This window comes from Rattus norvegicus, chromosome 16 (assembly GCF_036323735.1).
Source record: "Rattus norvegicus strain BN/NHsdMcwi chromosome 16, GRCr8, whole genome shotgun sequence".
In the NCBI taxonomy this organism is placed as follows: domain Eukaryota; kingdom Metazoa; phylum Chordata; class Mammalia; order Rodentia; family Muridae; genus Rattus; species Rattus norvegicus.
In genome coordinates this window covers 176,573-200,938 of record NC_086034.1, presented here as the reverse complement: position 1 = coordinate 200,938, position 24,366 = coordinate 176,573, and the positions used below count along the sequence as shown (strand labels likewise).

The following is a 24,366-nucleotide window of genomic DNA, read 5'->3' as shown; positions in this document are numbered from 1 at the left end:
GTTACCTTTGGTGTTTTATCACAGCCATAGAAACCCTAACTAAGTTACCCAGTTTGTTCTCTTGGTTTCCTGACTGTAATTCAAGAAGTGAGCTTTCAGCTATTGCTTTAGCTGCCTGCCAACTGCTACCTCCACTCCACCATCATAGACCCTAAACCTCTGAAACCATAAGCCCCAGCTAAACCCTTCCTGATATAAGTTGCCCTGCTCATGGCACTAGAGGTCTATACATTACCCTGGTTTCTTCCTGTTATTCTTCCATTCCTCTGGTCTACCATGAATGAATGACATCTCCAGAACCATAAGCGAATTAAGTCTTCCTTCCTCCCTTTAATTGTTCCTATAAGCAACTGGGCACAGCAACACAAAGGTAATGAACACAGTGCTTAAACAGAGGTGTGTCTTGTGGATAGTTTTGGTCTTCTGGTGTCAGTCAGTAATACAAATGACACAAACTCCTAAACATTATAAAAGACAGATGGTACCTAATACCTTTGGTCATGTGTGTTTGTGGTACATGTGTGTACATGATCACATGTATATATATTTGTGGATGCATAAGCACTCATGATAGCATGTGTACGAGGCCAAAGGTTTGTGTTGGGGGTCTTCCACAATCACTCTCCGTGTTATTTTTTAAGATGGTGTCTTAGTCAACTTTTCTATTGCTGTTCTGAGATGCATGACCAAGGTAATTTATAAAACATTTATTGGGACTTGACAATGCAGATGGATAGTTTAGTTCATAACCATCATGGTGAGGCCTACGGCTGCAGGCAGACAGGCATGGTGCTATAGCAGACACTAACAGCCTTCATCTTGAGACAATGACCATAAGGCACAGAGAGAGCACTAACTGGGAATGGATTGAACTTTTAAAATATCAAAGTCCACCCCCAATGACACACCTCCTCCAACAAGACCATGTCTCATCTTTCCCAACATAATCCCAACAAGGACCAAACATTCAAATATCTGAGCCTATGGGGAACATTCCCATTCAAACCATCATAGACAAGATCTCTCCCACTGACCCTGAAGCTCACTGATTTGGATAGACTGGCTAACCAATGATCTTCAGGGATCCTCTTGGCTCCTCCTTCCACTCCCAATTCTGTAGTTACAGACACAAGCCACGACCACTCCCCTTTGGTTTTTGTATAGGGGCTGCAGATCCACTCAGTCCTCATACTTTCATGAGAAGCACTTTACCAATTGAGCGATCCACACAGACACTTTTTAACCCCTGCCATGTGTCAGGCACTTCACAGGCATGATGCTACATCATTTTAATGAAGGTTTCCAGTAGGTTGTTATTAGCATTCTTACTTTGCCCATGGGCAAAGGATTACTGGTACAGAAGGAATTGCAAGCTCAGATGCCTTTGATGACCAGACAGATAAGAAATGAGGAAAGGGTCCATGGGAGCCAGTAGCTGGGAGTGTGAAGACTGCAATGAGCCAGCCAGCACCTGTCCCATTTTAATAGGCCAGCTCCTGCTCAGCTGAGTAAAGAGCACATGGATCCCTGTGGTCATTCAAAGGACCTTCATGTGAAATTCTCTCATTTTTAACTGTTAGCAACTAATTCCAAAACTATAAAACACCACGAGTGTCACATCTGACCTGTGGGCCATGAGCTTGCAGCCTATGCAGTCACTGATTCAGATGCCAATGGATATTCATGTAAAAGGGCTTAGTGGCCCTTAATACCCAGTACTCTGTCTTTCTGTGTCCCTAGCACACCTTCATCGTTGTGACTCCCCATCTATGCAGTCAGCCTTCCTCTCCCTCTTCCTCCTTTCCTCTTTCCACTTTTTTCCTTTGTCTGTAAGACTAAAGACATCCCAAAGACTTACTGTAGAGAAAGGATGTGTTCTGCCTCCCTCCCAGCATCTAGTTTTTCTTTCTCTGGAGAAGGGAAGGAAACACAGCAGGCCAGAGAAAGAAAGATGCAGGGCCTCTGACATAGCCGTCACACCCACTCTCTGTTGGCCTGCTGGCTGTGGCTGGTTTGTTTCCAAGCTTGGCAAGGCAGGCAATCCTACATCCCTGACAGGTATACAAGGGGATATGGAAAAGCCCCGTGGCTTACATATAACCCTCCAGTGTTATTACAGCTAGCTCTGAGATTTTATCCCAGCCCCACCTCCCAGGATAAAAGCTTCCCCAGGACACAGCAAGAGCAGGCAGGTACAGGCCTCCAGCCAAGTCACACAGCCAGCATCATGTCGCAAGGACAGTCCTAACGGCCCTCCTCCTCACCTTGAGTTCTTTGGGAATTCTCCCCCTCCTAAATTCAGCCCTGGACTGCTGATCTCAAGCCGGCTGGCCTATCCGTCCTGGTGTAGGTCTCAATTTGCAGCCTGTAAAGAAAGGCTCATGTGAGCACCGCAATGGCTGAGGAGTACTCTGGAGCCATGTACTGCTGCTGTTGCTAAGAAACAGACCCTCTAAATTCAATTTACAAAAAAAGATAGAGTGAGCCAGAGAGAGCGAATGAGGGGGATGCTGGAACATCTGGTTATCTTCCCTGACTGTCTCCGGTGACCGTGAAAATGAGATAAGGGCGGTCTAAGATGAATGTGCTGGCGTCAGATCCATTCCTGCCCTTCCTCTGGGCAAGCATTTCAGATCTGCAGTGGGCATGATGGGCACAGAGGAGGAAGCATCTTCTTTTGAGAAAACTAGTGGATGAAAACACTCTTGTCCCCAGTGTCCGGAAGAAGGAACTCAGACCCAAAGCAGTGAGCTCAGACCCTTCTATTTGACACCCCCGCTACTCCCACTATTGAAACAAGCCACATCACATATTTGTATAATATTTTCTAGCTTACTTGAGATTTTCACGGTACATTAACTCTTTGGGAGTTGATATTATTTTCTACGGCTCATAGGTGAGGAGAGTGGGGTGCTGGTTAAGGTTGCAGAGTATTTACCATCTGTGGAGAAGCAAGTCCTAACCCTGCGCTGCCGATAGAGGGCGCTGCCACTCACTTCCCATAGTACTTCTGTCAGCCAGGTGAGTTAGATACTGATCCTCCGCAAAATGAATCCAGTCAAGTTTGGGAAATGCTGTATTAATACTGAATAATTTTCCTTGTGCCACAACTGAATGAACACCCCCCCCAAAAAAAAAACAAAAACAAAAACGTATGGCGAAGACTGAATCCCAGTATAATGGCATTTAAAGGTAAGGTCTATGGGAAATGACTAGGTCATGAATGTGGAGTCTTCTCTGTAGGATTAACACCTTGTTAAGGAGAAATAGGAAAGTCATTGCTCCCATTCTCTCTACTCTCTTCCTGTGAGGTCACAGCCAGGAGCTGGCCATCTGCAAACCAAGAAGAGGAATCCCGCCAGAACCAACCCAACAGGCTGGCATCCTGAGCTCAGCTTTCCAACCTCTAGGAGTTATACAATAGGAGGAGCTGGGGTTTAAGCCTCCCAGGCAACAACAAAGCTAACCAAATCTGCCATTACAAGATCTATCAAAGCCTTCAACTTTGGTGCCATTGCAGGAATCCTCCAGAACAGAGAGATTGATCTCTCTGAAACAAGCTGATGCAAGGGTCAGTGGACCCAAAGGATGGTCCCCACGAGAGCACTAGGAGATGAAGATGATAGACAGGGCAGAGAGAGCTGCCAATCAAGCTGTCTCAGCAGGCACCCGGAGCTTAATCCCCCACTTCAGGGACTGATATACTGGAATGTAGCCTACAGGTGACATCCACATCCTAACCTCAGAGGAAGAGACCTGTACTGTGTACACACCACACCCACAGGTACTGTGTTAAGACTGCTTGTGTGGTGTGCTACTAACCATCCTGCTTTTTATCCCAGCACTTGGAATGAATCTTGGCATAAATAATCTACGGTAGCCCGTGAGCTACCAATGGTCAGGCATGAGAGACCATAAGTGGCTCTGACAGCAACTGCTATATGGGAACAGAGCTGCAGCTTCCAAGGCTTTGGAGGACTCCAAGGACTCATGCTTCACTGAAGTGTTTGTGGAATATTGGTGTTAAAGGCTCCCCAGGGGCTGGAAAATTCTAGATGTCTAAAACCATAACTTGTAATGAACAAAGGGTCACTTTGCTTAGTGCCTCCCAAAGCTGACCAGATGAGTCCTTCTGACCTATCTCCAGAGCCCTCTTTCCCATCTCTACAACCCTATCTCTAGGACTGGTCTGATCTAGAGATCTCACAGCCTGACCTCACACCCAAATATATAGCACACTATATAGCACACCCAGATATAAATAGCAGATATATAGTCTGTTTCCCAGCTTGGCAACTTCTGTGGAGCCCTGATATTAGCTGAGAAGAGGAAAATACCCCACCCCTACAATGCTTCCTCTACTCACCCCTCTCCTTTTGGTACCCATTAAGACCCTCAGCTCTATTCCTGAAACTCAATACTAATTCCAAGGAAGCAGAGGGGGCAAGATAGACTCCAGGGGTCAAATTGCTCCTCTGCTACCCACTACCTGTGTGGGCCTGAGCACCTCTCTGAGCCTCAGATTTCTATAGAGTAGAGTTATAGTGATTCTTTCCTTGCAGGACTATTATTAGAATGCGTTAATTATTATTAGGATGTGATACTCAGTGCTTGGGGATAAGTTCTCCATAATGCCACCATCGGTGTTAACAACATGACAGGCGCCCATGTTTACTGAGCCCTAACTGGCATGCGTCAGGCACTGTACTAAATATTTACTTGCATTAACTCAATAAATCCCAGCTATCTACCAAGTACCAGCCTACCTAGGTGGTTATTTTCATTTTTTAAGGTACACAAGGCACATCCAAAGTCACTACCTGCTTAAGCAGCTCCTTTTCAGCCTGAGGAAAGGCTGCCTGATTACACCTCAGGCCAGGAGATACAGGACTTAATGCTGCTCCAAGGTCTTCCATGGCCAGTCATTTTCCTTTCTACATTGCAGAATCAAGTCCTCTTTGGTTCCTAAGAAATAACACTTTTTCTATTCTAGGTGAAAATTCCTTCTACCTTCTTTGCTATCAAAACCCAACCTTTTCCATTAGACCCCTTTGTCCAGGAAATCTCCTGCAACCTTGCCCATGCTAAACTTCAAAGAAGCCCTCCCCTCCTCTATTGCTGGTATCTGCAAGTGACACAGGAAGCTTGCGACCGCTGGGCACCTCCCTGTAGATAGATTTCTTCTCGCATCTGGATCTTAGGAGCAGGTATCACTGCTCTGTGAAGGCAGAGCATTTTCTCAGACCCCAGGCCAAGTTGTGTTCCTCATAGATACTCAATAAAGAGTGGAGCGTCCTAGTATTGAAAGGAAATTGTGAAATCTCCAGCTTCTTTCCCAACCCCTTCTCTGAACTTTACAAAGATGAAGCAGGGGCAAGATGAAAAGAGAGGGGCCTGCTGTTAAAATCACCCAGATGTTAAGAAAGGAACCAAACTCAAGCCCACAATTCCTAGCTCCCAGGAAAGTGATCCGGCATTGAGGCCCTAGAAGGCTACCTCCAGTGTGGTGTATGATACTACATTAATGCTTAGTAATTCTAGCAAGAGGTTCTCATACTGGTGCCTGCCCACTTAAAGACTGAGTTTGCTCTCTGTCATTACCACCTCTACCACTGCCACCACCACACAACCATGCTGGCTCCTCCTCTTCCCCTGGGACTAGCCAACCTAATGTCTATAGGCTTCTATCCTGCCTCTGAGACACTAGGATGTCAGCTTTAGTCTCCATTCTCTACTCCCAAAGGAAAGGCCAAGATACCTGAAGAAGCACCTCAATCCAGTGGCCTCTCCAGCTGGGCTTTCAGGCCCAGACAGGTAGGTGAATGCTTGGATACATCTGGCCTTTTATTCTCCACAGAGGAGTGTGAGTCTGGGCCTCACCTTAAGTAAGGAGCAGCAACTGAGTGTGACAGGCTGCCAGAGGCTCACTTCTCAGCTCAGTGTGATAACTCCTGAAGAGGCTGCGTGAGGGCCAAATAGGCCAATAAAACATATTTAGGATTCACCCAAATTCAAACTGTACTTATCTAATAACACACAAGTGACTCTCCTCCCAAGAAAGGAGGAAGGGAAGTAGGGAAGATATGGGAGAAAGCAGGAAGGAAGGAATCTAGTCTTAACTTATTACATTTTTATAATATAAATCACTTCTTTACAGTCTCTCAATGAAGATAGCTAGGCATAAAAATACCTCGAAAACATGCCAGGAGTGAGTGGGAAAAGTGTGTGTGTGTGTGTGTGTGTGTGTGTGTGTGTGTGTGTGTGTGTCTGTCTGTCTGTCTGTCTGTCTGTCGGCTGGCTAACTGACTGCTGGCTGGCTGTTGGCTGTCTTTGGGGTGTGAAGGTGGATGTAGAGAATAAGTGAGGGGAAAAATTGACATCTGCAACTGCCTTGTTTTCACATCTGTGGACAGAAGAGATACATAAAGGATCCTTAGTCACCATTTGCGATGGTTTGGATGAGAAATGGCTCCCATAGGCTCATACTTTGAATCTGGTTCCCAGTTGGTGGAACTATTTAAGAAGGATTAGAAGGTGTGGCCTTGTTGGAAGAGGTATGTCACTAACGTTTCAAAAGTTCAGCTCTGCTCCCAAACCCCGTTGGAGAGAGACCTCACCGCCTGGTCAGGTGGGCACTCCTGAGGCTGCAGAGCGGAGGAGACCACCAACACTGCCCACCCCTGCCCACATCCCTGGCCCAAGAGGCAACTGTATAAGGCCTCTGGGTTCCCGTAGGGGAGGGCCCAGGAGCGGCAGGACCCCTGCGCCTGAGACACCGCCGGAACCTGAAGGAAACAGACCGGATAAACAGTTCTCTGCACCCAAATCCCGTGGGAGGGAGAGCTGAACCTTCAGAGAGGCAGACACGCCTGGGAAACCAGAAGAGACTGCACTCTGTGCACATCCAGACGCCAGAGGAAAACACCAAACGCCATCTGGAACCCTGGTGCACGGAGGCTCCCGGAAAGAGCGGCGCAGATCTTCCCGGTTGCTGCCACCTCGGAGAGGACTTAGGCAGTACCCCACGAGCAAACTTGAGTCTTGAACCACAGGTAGGACCAACTTTTCCCCTGCAAGAAACCTGCCTGGTGAACTCAAGACACAGGCCCACAGGAACAGCTGAAGACCTGTAGAGAGGAAAAACTACACACCCGAAAGCAGAACACTCTGTCCCCATAACTGGCTGAAAGAAAACAGGAAAACAGGTCTACAGCACTCCTGACACACAGGCTTATAGGACAGTCTAGCCACTGTCAGAAATAGCAGAACAAAGTAACACTAGAGATAATCTGATGGCGAGAGGCAAGCGCAGGAACCCAAGCAACAGAAACCAAGACTACATGGCATCATCGGAGCCCAATTCTCCCACCAAAGCAAACACGGAATATCCAAACACACCAGAAAAGCAAGATCTAGTTTCAAAATCATATTTGATCATGATGCTGGAGGACTTCAAGAAAGACATAAAGAACTCCCTTAGAGAACAAGTAGAAGCCTACAGAGAGGAATCGCAAAAATCCCTGAAAGAATTCCAGGAAAACACAATCAAACAGTTGAAGGAATTAAAAATGGAAATAGAAGCAATCAAGAAAGAACACATGGAAACAACCCTGGACATAGAAAATCAAAAGAAAAGACAAGGAGCTGTAGATACAAGCTTCACCAACAGAATACAAGAGATGGAAGAGAGAATCTCGGGAGCAGAAGATTCCATAGAAATCATTGACTCAACTGTCAAAGATAATGTAAAGCGGAAAAAGCTACTGGTCCAAAACATACAGGAAATCCAGGACTCAATGAGAAGATCAAACCTAAGGATAATAGATATAGAAGAGAGTGAAGACTCCCAGCTCAAAGGACCAGTAAATATCTTCAACAAAATCATAGAAGAAAACTTCCCTAACCTAAAAAAAGAGATACCCATAGGCATACAAGAAGCCTACAGAACTCCAAATAGATTGGACCAGAAAAGAAACACCTCCCGTCACATAATGGTCAAAACACCAAACGCACAAAATAAAGAAAGAATATTAAAAGCAGTAAGGGAAAAAGGTCAAGTAACATATAAAGGCAGACCTATCAGAATCACACCAGACTTCTCGCCAGAAACTATGAAGGCCAGAAGATCCTGGACAGATGTCATACAGACCCTAAGAGAACACAAATGCCAGCCCAGGTTACTGTATCCTGCAAAACTCTCAATTAACATAGATGGAGAAACCAAGATATTCCATGACAAAACCAAATTTACACAATATCTTTCTACAAATCCAGCACTACAAAGGATAATAAATGGTAAAGCCCAACATAAGGAGGCAAGCTGTACCCTAGAAGAAGCAAGAAACTAATCATCTTGGCAACAAAACAAAGAGAAGAAAAGCACACAAACATAACCTCACATCCAAATATGAATATAACAGGAAGCAATAATCACTATTCCTTAATATCTCTCAACATCAATGGCCTCAACTCCCCAATAAAAAGACATAGATTAACAAACTGGATATGCAATGAGGACCCTGCATTCTGCTGCCTACAGGAAACACACCTCAGAGACAAAGACAGACACTACCTCAGAGTGAAAGGCTGGAAAACAACTTTCCAAGCAAATGGTCAGAAGAAGCAAGCTGGAGTAGCCATTCTAATATCAAATAAAATCAATTTTCAATTAAAAGTCATCAAAAAAGATAAGGAAGGACACTTCATATTCATCAAAGGAAAAATCCACCAAGATGAACTCTCAATCCTCATCTTCGGTTGGTTTATATACAAGTGTGCAATTTCTAGGCTTGAAAGTAAAATGATGCTATCTGGTGCTGGATAGAGGAGCCTTATTTTTTATTATGGCAGCTTGCTATTTTTGTAACATGGTGATTTGGTTGAACACAATAAAGTACAGTAGTAACTATCTCCCCTTCTTCCTGGATGAGTGAGGAGGTGATTAAATGTTGATGTCAGCATCCTTGAGCATATTCAGATGAGCTTCTGCTTCTGTTGAAAAGGATGCTGTGTTTCATTGTGGTCCGAAGCTTTGAAGCACTACTTGGCATCTCCTTCCTTGGAGGTCTCACTGTTTAAACATAACAGATTTGATAGCTTGTTGGTAAGGTGAGGTCCAGCTTGTCTCCACTAGGTCATCTTCATGTGAATCCGGTGGTTATACGGTTTTGTTCTAGGGTTATTTCATTTTTTTAATAACGGTTTTAGCTGACATTCATGGAGAGAATGAATCCTTAGAACTGTGCCACTATTGAAAGGAAATCCTGTCTAGAGTATGTTTCTTTACAAAGCTGTGTCACACCATCCTTTGGGCCCTCTGCTGGAAAAGTAGAATCAAGTCTCAAATAATGCCTTTTAAATTGTATCCTCTAGTATTATAGATGTAGGACAGTACTGTATCATACCTCTGTGGATGTAAAATAGCTTGTACCTGCTTTATGATACGTAGTAGTGACCGTGCTTTATCAGAGCTGTTTTTAATGATGTTGCTCAGAATGTTTTCTTTCCAGATGATGATTGAGAAGCTAATTTAAAAAAAAATGGTGCCAGGTACCACAAGAGTAACAGAACTGTGCTGTTTTCTCGGGTTTTGTTTTTTTACCTTTTTTTTTTTTTTAATGGAGTGTGCTGGATGTCTCTACAGTTTTGTTCAGATGACTGCAGAACCTGGAAAAGCTGTTGCTGCTGTTGATGCATAACACACTGCTCTTATTGGTCTTTTTATATAAATATAAAAAGACCAATATAATTTGAATTTTTTGAAACTTTAGCTGTGCTGTCAACTTTGGAAAAAAGTATCCCCGTTTACTGTGTTGAGTTGGCACTGTACAGAAATTAACAGCCATATTGGTCTAGAAATGTTGAACTTGTTTTTTCCATTTGTACAGGGGTAACACACTGTATTAAATATGTAAGGTCTTATCTACGTGGGTTTGATTACAAAAACTAATAAAGTATTCTCTAAATTTAAAAAAAAAAAAGAAGTTCATGCTACTCCTAATCAACTCTCTCTTTCTCTGCCTTCAACTTTCATATCAGGATGTGAGCTCCTGCTGCCATGCTCCCCGCCATGATGTTCATGGACTCTAACCCTCTGGAACGGTGACCCTCAAATCAAAGGTTTTGTTTTACAAGTTGCCTTGGTCATATGTTAGAACATGGTCTAAACATGGAGTCATGTGAGGGGAATTCTGAGTACTTGTGAAAAACTCCAAGAAAATGAGATGAGAGTCTTGTGACCCGTTTCTTCAAAAACACAGACTTGTTCTTGGATTGTGTTCTCGTGTCCCTCCCAAGTCTAGCAGATAGGAGAGTTTACTTTAGATTATTCATTACATCAGGCTATTGTTATCTATTTACATGCATCTATGGAAAAAAAGGTTTTGTCATCTGTGGCTTGCCTGCCATGTGCAGCTTGCCCTTGTGATTAGACACTTTACCAGTGTGTGGCTCTTCTTATCCCTCAGAGTATAGAAATTGGTGGATGCTCTGAATAAAGTTGGTTATTTTCTGAAGCACATTTAACATGATGGCATTTAAATTTAAAATAAAATGTACTGGGCTAAAAGAAAGAAACAAAAGAAAAGAAAAGAAAAAAAAAAGAAAGTTGACTACTGCATGAGACTTTAGTCAGCCTAACTTTTAGGCTTCTTTCTCCCAGGCCTCACCACTTTTAGAGCACTAAACCAATCATGTTTGCTTTATCAAAGCAAGAGAAAATTAACTCTCTATTCAACTGAACCTCCTCTTTAAAAATCAGAGCAGAGATACCTACGACCACTTAGGAAATTTTGAGAATTATTTTTCACTTTTGCTTTCAACATAGGAAAGGTGTTGGCAGGGGTGGAGTGTCAATCACAGAATATTTGCTGCCATTCAGGAATCCCTAGACTCCCCTTCGTGACCTGGACCTCCTCATTGAGCACAGCCTGGGCCATCAGAGCCTTCCCAGTATCCAGTCCTGCACTGTCAAACCCATCTTCCACTTCCCAGGTATCAGAGTCCTGATTTGCTGTGGTATGGTGATGTACCCAACCTGAGGAAGTGGGCTGTAACAACATTGATCAGTCAGGTCAATCTTAGCTCTCGTAGTGCCTACTTCCCTTGCAGCTAGGAGAGGTCCAGATGAGGACCTACTCAAAAAGATCCAAGCAAAAGCCTCCTGAAAATAATTTTGACCACTTATTTGGCTCTACAAATACCAGAAACTCATGGAATTAACACTTCATTTCTCTTCTTCCTGTATGGGATTTGAAATTTATATCAAGAGCCCCAGCAGCCACTGAATGACGATGATGAGAAGGCAAGAAGAACATCAGAGACCACAACTTCCACAATATGCAGTAACTGAACCTACTACCTACAACCACTCATCTCATACATACTTGGGGATTTGGGAAGGAGTGGTATGGATATGACTGTACATGTGGATGTATATATAAATATGTGTGTGTGTGTGTGTGTGTGTGTGTGTGTGTGTGTGTGTGCACGTGAAAGCCCAGGTCAGTGGTGGGTGCTGTTCCTCAGAAACATCCTACTCTGGGTATATATGATATATGCATGTTGTACATGTTCACATATATGTGCATGTGGAAGCTAGAGGTCCATATTAGATGTTTTCTTCAATCCTTATATTTTTTAAAGCAAGGACTCATGCTGAACCTGGAACACATCAATTTGGCTAGGCTGGCTAGCCACCATACTCTAGAAATTCTCCTGCTTCCACTTCCCCAGTGAAGGGATTCATGCATGCACTGTCCTGCCCAGCTTTTCACACAGTCTTGGGGATCGAATTAAAATCTTCATGTTTATGCAATAAGCACTTTACCAATTGAGCCATCTCACCCACTCCATGTTAGTTTTAAGTTGGGCGGTTGCTTTTGTTTGGTTTTGAGTCAGGACCTTTCACTGGCTTTACTATTTTAGCTGGGCTGAATGCCTAATGTCCACCCTGGACCTGCCTGTCTCTACCTCCACAGCTAGGATTACAAGCATGTGACACCACTTCTGGCTTTCATTAAAATGTGGATTCCAGGGATAAAACTGAGGTCTTCATGCTTCCATAGCAAATACTTGAACAACTAAGTCATTTCCCAGATCCATCCTCAAACACATTATTCCATGAGAAAACGTAAGCCAGCAGTAGTCAACACATCTACCTCCATCTCATGCATCCGAATAGTGACCAAACTCCGGAGACACCACCTGCTAGCATATCTCCCTTGGAGCACTGCTCAGCAGTCTTCCTTGCAGACACTAATGGAGTCTTTCTCAAACTGTATAAAGCAGTGGCTTCCATAACTTCATAAGAGGACAAACTTCAAGGCTCTTGATGATGTCAGTGTTCAGATGACCATCTTCCTTTATGCTTCTTCTCCATCATCCCCACCCATGCATGTCCATGCACGCATGTATGTGTGCAGGCACACACACATGCACACATGCACAGTCCCACACCCCAATCATACATACTCACATCTTCACATCATGCCCCATAACCCAGACACAAGAGGCTATAGTCTCCATGGCTTTGTTAAGTTCACTTTATTTAAATACTTCCCAACACAAAAATTGGTGACTTCTGAGCTATCAAGGATGAATAAGTTTTCTGATAGGAAGGTTTCTCCCTTCAGGGCTCCAATTAGCAAATTAACTCTTGTCACTACTGAAGCATCAGCAAAGTTCTCTCAATGTCCGTGTACACATCTACATGGGAGCTTCTGGCAGGAGGCATCTGATGTCTGCCACCCTTCTAACCTCAGCACCCAGCACACGCCCAGTTCAGGATCACTGGCTTATCTGCTGTTCCCACTAGAATGGAAATGGATTCTACCAGAATAGTATTGTAAAGAGAAAAGGAGCACTAAAGACTTCCAACTCCGTATCTGTTATTTTCTGGTGGATTTGGGCTCTGCTCTTTTTACATGCTGAGTGTACAGGTCACTGTTACCCTGTCCATACAGGCACACACAAACCACAAACACTCGTCCTGTGAGGACAATAACAACACAAGTGAATCAGTTTGTTTCCAAGCTGTGAATCACATCTGCGTGAGGGAAGCTAGCACCTGAGCAAACAGAATGCCTCCCACATGTCAGGATGGGTGCACAATCTCCAACCATCTCCTCAGACCTCACAGAGACAAAGTTGGCATTTCAGGCAAAAATCACATGGGGCTTTTCTGTTCAGAGCCCATGAGAGGAGTGTGAGGAAAGAACGGAGGAGATGTTTAGGCAAACCAGGAGAGAAGGAAGAGGTACAAGGTACAGAACAGGCTTTGTGCACATAGGGCAAATCCTGAGTGACATTTAACTTTCTCTCTCCCTTATCTGCTGCTGTAACAGATTGACAAACTATTGCACTAATATTAATTAACATTAATATATAGCAATATACTATATAAATATTAAGAAATAGTCCCTGGCCAGGTGTGGCAGCATGTGCCTTTAATCGTAGAATCTGGAACCAGAGGCAGGTAGATCTCAGTAAATTTAAGGCCAGCCTCTATAGTGAGTCCAGTACAGACATTGCTACATAGAGAGACCATGTCTCAAACAAACAAAAATAAAAAAGAAAGGAAGGAAGGAAGGAAGGAAGGAAGGAAGGAAGGAAGAAAAAAAGAAAGAAAGAAAGAAAGTAAGAAAGAAAGAAGGAAGGAAGGAAAGAAAGAAAGAAAGAAAAGAAGAAAGAAAGAAAGAAAGAAAGAAAGAAAGAAAGAAAGAAAGAAAGAAAGAAAGAAAGAAAGAAAAGGAGTAAGAGAGGGAGAGAGGAAAGAAGGAAAGAAAAGAAAAATACCTATTTCTTAGGTTTGGGGACTGGGTTTATTTGGCATATGTTTGTATGTGTTGTATACACATGCATGAACATATATGTCCATGAGTGCATGTTCAAGACCACAGTCTCTTGAGACAGGGTCTCTCACTGAGCCTGGAGCTCACCAACTTTTTCAGTCAGGTTGTCTGAGCAGTGAGCTCCTGCTTCCATGCTCCTGGGCACCACAATTACAGGTATGTATGGCCATACCCGGCTTTTATGGGGGTGCTTGGATCAAAACTGAGGTCCTCATGCCTGTGTAGCTACTGTCTACCCACTGAGCCATCACTTCTGTCCCAGTGTTTCTGAGCTTTAAACAAAGGCAAATATTATTTAGAGTCTGGAGCATATTAGGAAAGTGACAGAATAGATGATAAATCCCATGGCTTGGACCATGGCTTGAGGGAATTGGACTTTATTCAACATGAAACCATCAAGAATCTCCAGAGTCCGGGAGCAGGCACAGGGTGTGGAAGCCAGAGTCAGGGAGTTGGCTGTTTCTGTGAGCAGCCAGCAATTTCCCCTGCAGACGGAGCTTCCTTTCAGCCAGTATTCTAGCTGTGCTTCCAAGCAGGCATCAGCAGGGCCTCACATCCCTTAGCTTCTCACACAGAATAGACCCTCTCACATTTCCCTGCAGGTATGGTGCTTAAGGGTTATTCAGGTGGGAACAAAGCACAGGCTTTCTCCAGCACGACATAGGGCTGGTAGGAATGGGCCAAGCATAGCTCAGTCTGATGCCAGCCTGCTGTGCACCTGAGTAAGCCTGGCCCCACCCTGGTGTGTAGTGATCACCTAGAATGGTAGTTTAGAGTAGGAAGTGCAGTTTAGATGTTTCCATCTGCTATAAGGAACAGATTCATCTCTATCCACCCTGAGGGCTTGCAGACAATCCAGAAGTCAAACCTCCCCAGCTTACCCACTTTGGTGATGCTATTAGAACTAATTGATAAATACATATTTTTCTGAACAAAATAAAGATTTTGTCTCCCCTGCAGGAAACTGCACTCTTCTTACTTCAAAATTGCTGGAACTTGAGAGCCATATTGTTTAACAAGCTGATGGGAATCCAAAGGGAAATGAATCCCGAGATATGCAAAATACATGACATCTTCCCACACAGAAACAAAACAAAACAAGAAGCCACAGCAGCCCACATGAGCCTCACAGGCCCACTCTCCAGAGCACAGAAGCCTCCTCGCCCTTGGCAGCCAGGCCAGGCACACCCCCTATCCTCACCATCTGGCATTTTTGTCTGCAAAGCACAAGCTTGCTATCCTGGGCTGCCTGCCACCCTGACGACAGAGCCCTGACAACAGAGCCGAGGCATAGGAGATGACAGCACGCTCACCTCCCTGCTGTGGTCCCAGACACACACATGCACACACATGAGCACACACAGGTGCACGTGCACACACGCACAAGACAGAACAAAACTTTAGAGCCCCCACCTACTCTCTGGCCTTGCCAAGGTGGGTGCAGGCCAGGCCTGCCCAGCTTGTCAGCTCTTCCCTAACACCATCTTTTCCACACACCAGCCAAGGAGGGCAGATGTCAGGGGGAAGTGAGGGAGGGAGAAAACAGCTTAGGGATGCCAGCAGGACTGGAGGGAGGAAGCAGAGCCCTAGGGAGTGCATCAGGCAGGTGGCAGAGGGGGACTCATTTGCTGGGCCATCTGTTGGGAGCAAAGAGAAGACCCCTAACTCCACAGCCCAGGCCCTCCCCTGCACAGACACTCACACACATGCAGCCCCAAACACAGATGCTGATGCCAACACAAGAACCTAGGAATATGGCTGAACAGACATACAAGTATCTACAAATAAACATCCACACCTGTATATACCAGTACACACATACTCAGAGTCTCCCTATGCAGGTGCTGCCATCAACATATAAAATCACATACGCACACACATCTACTCACACATATTTGTGACCATAATACCATGTGAACCTACATACATACATGCTGGTAGTTATACCAGATGAAGACATCTATTCTCATGTATACATGTAATGCTACAAGTGACAGACACATATACACACAAACACATCCATTCATACATCATATAAGTGCCTACACAGGAATACTGAAATCCCCAGTCACATATGTTAATACCTAGTTGCCCATTGATACCCATAGGCCTGGTCCCATCTCTTCTCCTGTGACACTGACCTACAGGACCTTAGGTAACGTGGTACACTGTCTGCATACAACCTACTCACTCCATATCCTCCTGGAGACTTCATATCACCTCTGGATGACTGATACCTCATACAGTGCAGCAGTGTGTGAACAATGGTCATGCTGCATCATATAAGGGATCATGAAACAAAGAGAGGTGAGCATGTGGTAGGGCAATATCTTTTTCAACTCTATTCAATCCAAGGATGACTCCACCCACGCATGCAGAAGTCACAAACCTGGAAGAATAACTATTGTCTTACTCATGTCCCAATTAACCCACGCAAGTTCATGTCTCTCCCGGCCTGGTCTCTTATTACCCCCATACAATGCCGTCTGTCCCATAGATGTCTCTGGTCCAGATGTTCCCAGTCCGTGACCACACCCTGGAATCTCTTTGGTACCCTTCATTAATACTAACCCCAGAATCCTGCTCCAGAGTTTCTGATTCATCTAATTGAGCTAGAAGTTTGGAAGGATTTAGAATCTCTTAAGTTGTACAACTGACCTAGCAATTCATCCCCATTCCAAAATCCATAACCTAATGGGACTTAAAATTGTTCAAGCCTAGAGCGGGAGAGATGGCTTAGCAGTTCAGAGCACTCGCGGCTCTTGCAAAGGATCGGGCAGAGGTTCTCAGAGTCCACATGTGGCTCACAACTACATGTAACTCCAGTTTCAGGACACCTGAGATCTCCTCAGGCATTTTATACATGTGATGCACTTATACACATGCAGGCAAAACATTCAAACACATAAAATAAAAATCAAAAAATGTGTTTTAAAAATTATGTAAAATAGGCATGATATTATACACTTATAAGTGGATATTAGCCATAAAGTACAGGATACCCATGCTACAATCTGCAGATCCAAAGAAGCTAAATAACAAGGAAGGCCCAAGGGAGGATGCTTGAATCTCATTTAGAAAGGAAAATAAAATAGTCATCGGAGGCAGACAAAGGGAGGAAACTGAGTGGGACAGAGGATAGGGAAGGGAACAGGGTGGGGATCGGGATCAGGGGTGGGGAGAGAGGGTCAGGAGAATGAAGGTGTCAGTTGGCAGAAGGGGCATCTCTAGGATATTCCAGAGACCTAAGATGGGGGAGACTCCAGGAAGTCCATGAGGGTAACTCTAGCTGAGACCCCTAGCAGTGGGAGACATGAAGCCTGAAGTAACCGCCTCCTATAGCCAGGCATGACTCCCAGGGGATGGATAAGAACACCAACCCACCCATAAAACATTTGACACAAAATATGTCTCACCTACAAGAAGTGCAGGGACAAAGATAGAACAGAGACTGGTGGAATGACCAACCAATGACTGCCCCAACTTGAGACCAATCCCACGGGCAAGCACCAATCTCAGACACTATTAATGACACTCTGTTACACTTGCAGACAGGAGTCTAACATAACTGTCCTCTGAGAGGCTCCACCCAGCAGCCAATAGAAAGAGATTCAGAGACTCACACTCAAACATTAGATAGAGCTCCAGGAGTCTTGTGGAAGAATTGAGGGAAGGACTGACAGACCTGAAAGGGATAGAAACTAACAAAGTCAACTGGCTTGAACCTTTGTTCAAGACTATACCAGAGACTATACCAACAACCAAAGAGCATACATGGGCTGGACCTAGGACCCCCACACATGTGTAGTAGATATGTAGCTTGGTCTTCATGTAGGTCCCCCAACAACTGGAGCAGGGGCTGTCCCTAAATCTGTTGCCTGACTGTGGATCCCCCAACTGGGCTACCTTGTCTGACTTCAGTGGGAGAGAATGGGAGAGAAAGCAGTAACTTGATGTACCAAGGTGATTTGATACCCAGGGCAGGCCTCCAGGGGAGAAGGGGAAGGGGAGACGGAGAAAGTGACCGTGTGAAGGCAGGGATGAGGGGACTGGGAGAGGGACTGCAAATGGAATGTAAAGTTATTTAATTAATTAATTAATTAATTAACAAAAAATAGTATGAATTCTGAAAAAATTACTTAAGCTCGACGGTCTCTTTTTTAATCCTTACTTAACTTGGAAAAGTGAGAGCACCAACTATGTATAATTATTCTGAAGCAAAGCTTGGATGAGTCTTCTAAGACACACAGCAACAGGCCCTCAGCAACAGAACATGTCACCATCCTCTCTACCACTGACCTACTGCCATAGTACACCCCTGAAATGCACTTAGTCCAAGAGCTTCATAATGAAATCTCTGTGACTCAGACACATGCTGAGGCCCACTCAGTCAATCCCCACATGGTCAGTCAATCTCCATCTAGCCTCTATCCCATCTACAGGGGCCCCACCATCCAGAGTCAGAGGAATTTGAGATAGCCTGCTGCCTATTTAGTTTCTTCTGTTATTTCTTGTGCAAATACCAAAGACTCTCTATATGCCCTAAATCGCCCAGTCTAGAGAAAGCTTCTGCCATAAATGTTTATCATTCTAACCTACCAGAAGCATCTAGTCCCCATTTTGATGAGGAAGCAGAAGGCAGGAAAGTTGAAGACTTGCAGGAAGTCACATACTCAGCCTGCAGTGGCTGCCTCTGCCCCCATTTCCAATGCCTTCTCCACTATCAACATATCAAGCTCCAAGTCATCTGCCTCTGTCCTCTGGTCCCCTTCATTCTGTACCATCCACGTGACTCCAGGCTGCCATTCTTATCACAAGAAGAAGGGTTAGCTGAGACAGAGACTCAGGGGGTATCAGTGTAATACCAGAGAAGTGACTGGTCACCGGTCTGCCTTAATGATGCTAAAAATAGGGGTTGGGGAGGACAGCATGTGCAGCATGCAGTGTGACTAAACTGCTCAAAGCAGAACCTGTGACAAAAACCAGAGGGGAAACAGATTAGCCTTTCCAGTTAACTGCTTAGCGTGAGACACGGCTGGGCTCTACAGTGGATAATGATGGCGAAGATCATGGTCTGGGCAGCTGGGAGCACATTGAGTGTTAGCATTGCTCCCACACATCACTACCACTGTGATCTTAGTTCCTTGCCCTCTCTGACCTAAGACAGGGAGAGTATAGTATAGGGAGATTATAGATCTGATGACACAGATGTTTTCTGATATATGTACTTTCAGTGTGATCACCTAGAATGGACAAGTGCTAAGATAGATCTTAGTAAAGCTTGCCTGTCTTAATCTTGTCAACAGCAATCCGTATTCCAGACGAATGTTCTAGATTATTGTAAAATTCTATTTGGAATGAATAGAGATGGGAGTCATTGGCCAGGTATTGTTGATACCAAAAGGTGGGACTGCATTATGGGATGCTTCTAGATGTAGCTGTAAAGGAGGCAACCTCTCCTCCAAGGAGCTCAGATTCTCTTAGAGAAGACAGAAAATTCTTGAAGTAAATACCATGTAAAGAAGAGGAAAAAATAACCCAAGCCCTTTAGCAAGTAAGGAGCCTGAGAGTCTGAGAAGCAAAATGATTTCAAAAGAACACACAGTTAGACAGGATGGGGCAAGAATGGGCTCCTGGGTAGGCATCAGTCCTTCCCTAGACATTAGGAGCAAATTGGGAGGGGGGTCCTCCAGCTGCCGTCTGATCCTCTCAAACCAATTCAGAGTTGGTAAAAATAAAAAGACCTGAAGAGTAAAGAACAAAGACAAAATAGGGCATTTTAACTGTAAACACAGCAAAAATATACAAAACACCCAGAATCACTCCTTTCAATAGATAAACACTCTGTCTGACTTGTAATATCCGAGTCAATAGGGGATGTGACATTTTCCTAGAGTGGAGTAGTGACTATGGAGAAAAATGTTGATTTTTGCCACCCACCCCATGACTGTTTTGTAAATTGTAAAGGAAATCCTTTTCTTTGGAAAGAACGATTCTAAGTTTCATTTGGATAAAGTTAAGCAAGAGGGTATGGAACAGAAAAGAACGAAGCAGATGGCTATGAACTCTGCTATCCATCTACAAAATTAAACCAGCAGTGTCAGGCAAGAACAGACAGGTCAACAAAGCAGAGGATGTAACATTACAGACTCGGGTGCACGGGAGAACTGAGGATCAGGTGCAGACTGGGCAGCAAGATGGGTGACTCAATATACAGAGCTGAGAAACCAGACACTTGAGGGAGAAGCCTGTTGGAGACTTACCTCATAGCACTGTAGCAAAAGTCTACAAAAAGAGGAAGATGTCACTTTATACTCATCTCTGCTCTTTCTGAACACAAGGTGGAGGAAGACACAATAGAAAATAAGCCCAAACTGTGCACCGATTTGAAACTTGTAAAAGTCAAAACCCATGTCCAAACAATGGTTGAAGTTGGATGAATGTGTGTGACCCCAGGATGAGAAGTCATATGCTAGTCTGTTTCTGTGTGCTTAAAAATGCCCATAATGAAAAGTAAACATTTTCTGAGTGTCATCGTTAGAGTTGCTATTGCTATGGTGAAACACCATGACCAAGTTGGGGAAGAAAAGTCTATTGGCTTATACTTCCACATCACTGTTCATCATTGGAGGAAGTCAGAATAGGCCATGGAGAGGTGCTGCTTGCTGACTTGCTCCTAATGGTTTATACAGCCTGTTTTCTTATAGAACCCAGGACCACCAGTCCAGGAACTGCACTACCCACAGTAAGTTGGGCCCTCCTCCATCAATCACTAATTAAGACAACGCCTTACAGGCCTGCCTACAACCCCTTCTTATGAAGGCATTTTCTTAACTGAGGTCCCCTCCTCTCAGAATACTTGAACTTGTGTCAAGTTAACATAAAACAATCCAGCACAATTGACCCTTTGTCAACTTGACAAACAGGTCACTGTTAACACTGCTAATTTTCCTTTCTCATTCATCCTCAAGATCTCACATTAAAAAAATACGGGGAGGGATTAAAAAATATATATATATATATAAATAACTTTTAAAATCCCATAGTCTTTGCAAATTCAAACACATTAAAAGTTCAGGCTCTTTAAAATAATTTTTTAAAAAAATCCAGTCTTTTTCATTCAAAGCCTCTCAACTCTGGGCTCCTGTAAAATCAAAAATGAATTAAATACTTTATTACTTCAAGAGGGAAGAACCACAACACAATCAAAAACAAAACCTCAAAAGTACTCAACATCCAATGTCTGGGAGTCACTGAAGATCTGGGCTCTTCCAAGGGGCTTGGGTCACTTCTGTGGCTCTGCCCTTTACCACACACAGCTCATCTTCTAGGTTCCCCCTGGCTTCACTACATAGCTACTGTCATCATGGGCGGTTATTCCATTGTACTAGCATCACCAAACTGCTGGGGTCTTCTGCTGCAGCTGGGCTGCACTTTCACCAATAGCTTCTCATGGGCTCTCCTCATGGTGCCAAGTTTCAATTTCTCTGTATAACCCAACTCTGGACTTTCAACTGCCACAGAGGCTACACCTTCACTAAATACCTCATGGTGCCAAACCTCAGCTGCTTTTCATGGTCCCATCATACCTTCAAAACCAGCATCACTAGGGTTAATCTTAGACTACCAAGGCTAGCTGCCGGCTCAAGGTATAATCTTGACCACCTCTAGAATACAGCTCCTGTGTGCTGACTCTCAGGAAACACTTCCCAAAAGATTTCACCTCAGTCTCTTCTTAGTCATCACTAACTTCTCAACTCCAGCCGAGCAACAATGAGTCTTGTCAATCACAGCTGATTCTTTAGCCCAACTGACCAGAACTACAGAATATTCATTCAAAATAGCACATGGCCCTGGTAGAGTCTTTAAACTTCCCTCTGAAAATTCACAAGCCAAGCCTCCGCCTTCTGCATTGCCCTCAACATTCTTACCTTCCAAACTTGTCAATATCAGTTCACCAAGCAATGAACACTCAACGGCTTTTCTTGCCTCACAAAGTTCCAAAGTCCTTCCACAATCCCCACCCCCAAAACAACATGGTAAGATCTATCACAGCAATACCCACAATCCTAGCACCAGTTTGTCTTAGTTAGGGTTTCTGTTGCTGCAAGGAAACACCATGAGCAAATAACAAGTTGAAGAGGAAAAGGTATATTTCACTCACAGTTTCATGTAACAATTCATCATCAAAAGCCATAAGGGCAGGAACTCAAACAGCCCAGGAACCTGGCAGCAGGAGCTGATGCAGCAGCCATGAAAGAGTACCACTTCTTAGCTTGCTGCTAATGTCTTGTTCAACTTGTTTCTTATACAATTCAGGACCATCAGTCCAGGGTTGGTACCACCCATAATGGGCTCCCCCATCATCATTAAGAAGATGCCTTACAGTCCTGCCTACAACCTGATCTTATAGAGGCATTTTTTTTTAATTGCGGTTTTCTCCTCTCTGATTATTTTAGCTTGTGTCAAGGTGGCATCATTTTAAAACAGCATAAGCTAGAGGTGGTGGCGCACACCTGTAACCCCAACACTTGGGAAGCAGAGACCTGAGAAAGTCACAGGGGATAGGTGGAGAAATCAAATTTAAAATGCAAACAGCCAGAGGGAAAAATACAACTTCTGCCAACATAGCCCATGAACCCTCATCTTCAAGACATACAGAGCTCCTCTGAAGAGCCATCACTCACTAGACATCAGTTGGTAGGAAATGACTATTTATTAATGATCCTCTCAGCATCCTTTCCCTTCTTGGTATCTCAGGGCCTTTGCTTCCACTCAAGAACCCTCAACAATTGTCTGGAAGCTAACCTATCCCTTCCTATCTATTCTGGAAAATATATCATGTAGCCTGGCTCGCCCACTAAGTGCACCCCATTCCCAATACAGTAATTGATTGAAGAAAGGGCACGTATCCAAGCCAGAACCCATGATAAACATTGGGGCTTCTGGTAGGGTGGTCATCCTCTTAGACTCATCCTCTCCTGCAGGACTTCTGCATAGCCACTGGGAGAACCCTGGTCGGAGGTAGGAAGAAAGTCCTGGGGATGAAACCAACAATACTGAGGCAGAACCAGAAGAATTAAGGAGAAAGCAAGAACAGTATGAGCTCTGAATAAATGCCACTTAAAGTTGGTCTCTGTTATTTGCACTGGACCAAGAACACTTATCTTTTCTCTCCTGCTGCTGTTTTTTTTTTCCCAAAAGCATCTACATTACTCATTTTAGTATGGGTTTTTGTTACTATGATAAACTATCATGGTCAAAGCAACTTGAGGAGCAAAGAGTTTATTTCAGTTTACAACTCTCAGGTCACACTTCATTGATAAGGGAAGTCTGGGTAGTAACTAAAGCAGAGGCCGTGGAAGAATGCTGCCTACTGGCTTGCTCTCCATGGCTCACTCAATCTGCTTTCTTATACCATCTGGGACCAGTTGTCTAGGTGTAGCACCACCCACAGAGGACTGGACCTCCCACATGAATCATTAATCAAGTTATTATCTCACAGACTTGCCCCCAGGACAATTTTATACAAAGACATTTTCTCAATTAAGAAGTCCTCTTCCTAGATATGTCTATGTTTGTGTCAAGTTGAAAAAAACAAAACAGCACAGCAATAGAAGTGAAGTCCTAGTGGATAAAGTCTCCATGCTACCTGCTCAGAAGTGGGCAAAGGATGGCTTTTGCACATGCCCATAAGTGAGTAAGGAAAATTCAGGGGGTCTGGGGACAGGCATGCTCTCTCCTGAGACTGAAAGGTTCTCATCATGCTCTGACTTCTGCTTTCATTTCCTCTACACTCCTCACAGCCCCATCTCCCCACATATACATAGAGTGAAGAAATCTGCTTCAATACCACTTGGACCCTTAGAATTATCCCAACATGATGGGATTCCCTCAGTAGTAGAATGTGTTCTGCACAGGCAAATGGTCATACTTGGGCTAAGGAGTCTTGAGTAACTTTGGAAGAGACCTACCATCCATCATATGAAGTGTCTTTCTCCTGCCTTAGATTGAAACAGGTCAGGGAGTTTACTGGCGACATGCCATTCCAGTGGAAGAGTAGCATACCTAGTGGGTGTCTTAGATACTATTCTATTGTTATAAAGATACTCCATAACCAAGGCAATTCTTATTTTAAAAAAACACTTAATTGGGGGCTTGCTTATAGTTTCAGGTTTGTCTGTGATCATTGCACCAGGAATCAGAGAGATATGGTGCTAGAAAGGAAGCTGAGAGCTTTACATCCTGATCTGAAGGCAACAGGTCAGGGCGTGGGGGAATGGGCCTGGCATGGGTGTTTGAAACCTTGCCACCCACCTCCAGTGGCACACCTTCTCCATCAAGACAATGCCTTCTAATCCTTCCCAAATAGTTCCACTAACTGGAGACCAAACACTCAAACATATAGACCTGTTCTTACTCAAATCACCACAGTGGGTGAGACAAGTAGGCGAACCTCAACAGCCATCAAGGTATCCCCTTCCATTGTGCCTTCTCTGTCCCCACAGAGGGTGTC

The 24,366-nt window shown here is 44.2% G+C and overlaps 1 protein-coding gene across 14 annotated transcripts in view; it reads right to left on the bottom strand.

Annotated features, from left to right (window-relative positions):
* Positions 1 to 24,366, bottom strand: part of LOC134482310 (uncharacterized) — a 399,485-nt gene that overhangs the window by 349,475 nt on the left and 25,644 nt on the right. For 5 of the 14 annotated variants that reach the window (XR_010058334.1, XR_010058336.1, XR_010058337.1 and 2 more), the window contains exon 1: positions 2,265 to 3,538. The exons of the other annotated variants lie outside the window; for them this stretch is intronic. The gene's annotated coding sequence lies outside the window, so the exon portion shown is untranslated. Of the gene's footprint in view, positions 1 to 2,264; positions 3,539 to 24,366 lie in introns of those variants that run through there. 14 annotated transcript variants of the gene reach the window in all.